Genomic DNA, 1,706 nt, shown 5'->3' with positions numbered 1-1,706 from the left:
TCTTCCCTCCCCTCCCCTCCCCTCTGCATCTCTTCCCTCCCCTCCCCACCCCTCCCCTATTAATTACGGTCCAGACTTTATTCCCATGTCATCAGTTTCCACACCAGTGCCCCCTTCTGTTCTAGGATCCCATCCAGGACCCCACGCAGCACTCAGCAGTGTGTCTCTTCTGAGCTGTGGTTCTCGTCTTTCCTTATTTTTCATGACTGACGGTTTTGAAGAGTACTGGTCACATCTTTTGTCGGATTTCCCTCTATTTGGGTCTGATCTTTCTCATGATGAGTTCGGGGTCCCATGGCGGCAGCCAGAGTGACCCCCCTCCTGAGTCACCCTTGAGCATGTGGAGTTCAGGTTTCCTAGGTCTCTGTTCCACGCCCGCCCCCCCCCCCCCCCCCCCATACCCCTAGTCTGGGTGCACGTCACTAGGTGGAGTCTGTGCTTACCCAAGGCGGATGGTTAAGCTCTCCCTGCAGGGTGAAATATCTACTTCTTCTTTTTTAAAAATGTTTATTTTATATTGGAGGATTGTTGATTGACAATGTTGTGTTAGTTTCAGGTGTACAGCAAAGTGATGCAGTTATCTGAAATATCTACTTCTGTTATTTGAAATTATTCCATAAATGGAGACTTATCTCTTCTTCCCATTTATCCATTCATTCAGTCGTTTATATCAGTATGGATGCATTGACTCAGATATTTATCTTACACTTTGAGTTGTAACCCAGTATTATGCTAGGGATACTTTTTGGTCCCAGTGCTCCCAGTTTTGGCCACTGGGATCTCTTTCACATTGGTTCCTGCTCTAGTTTCCTGTGGCTGTTATAGCAAATTACCATAAACTTTATGGCTTAAAGCAACCCAGACTTATTATCTTATAGTCCTAGAAGTCAGAAGTCTAAAATGGGGCTGACTGGGCTAAAATCAGGGTGTCGGCTGGGCTGCGACGCTTCCTGGGGGCTCTGGGAGAGAATTCCTAGCCTTGCCTTGTAGAGCCCTGGAGCGGCCCCCATTCTTTGGCTGAAGGGCTCCTTTGCACCCTCGAAGGCAGCAATCACATCTCTCTGACCTCTACTTCCATCTCTGCCTGTCACCCTCCCACGTCCTCTCTCACTTGTGGTTGCACTGAGCCCACCAGGACCGTCCCCCAGCCTTGGTCTGCTCAGGCTGTCATATCACAGTGCCCTGGACTGGGTGACTGAAACAACAGGCATTTATCTCCCACAGTTCTGGAGGCTGGAAATCTGGATCAAGGCATCAGCTGAATTTGGTGCCTGGTGAGGGCTGCTGTGTGTCCTCGTGCGGCAGGGACAGAGAGAATGTGAGCTTTCTCCTGGCGTCTCTTTTTTTTTTTTCAAAATTATTTTATTTTTGACTGCGTGGGGTCTCTGTTGCTGCGAGTGGGCTTTCTCTAGTTGTGGCGAGTGGGCTTCTCATTGCACTGGCTTCTCTTGTTGCATGGGCTTAGTGGCTCCACGGCATGTGGCATCTTCGCGGACCAGGGATCAAACCCGTGTCCCCTGCATTGGCAGGCAGATTCTTAACCACTGCGCCACCAGGGAAGTCCTCTCCTGACGTCTCTTATAGGCCCTTTCTCCAAATACAGATTTGTACCCAGCGTGCAGGGAAAAGACTAATTGTGTTAGTTAAGAAGGGCCAGGCTAGGCAGCCGCCACGAGTAAGCCTGGAAATCCCCATTGTTTAAGACA

This window comes from Monodon monoceros, unplaced genomic scaffold (genome assembly GCF_005190385.1).
Source record: "Monodon monoceros isolate NGI ecotype Baffin Bay Population unplaced genomic scaffold, NGI_Narwhal_1 Super_Scaffold_3, whole genome shotgun sequence".
Classification (NCBI taxonomy): domain Eukaryota; kingdom Metazoa; phylum Chordata; class Mammalia; order Artiodactyla; family Monodontidae; genus Monodon; species Monodon monoceros.
Note: the sequence above shows the minus strand (reverse complement) of the source record.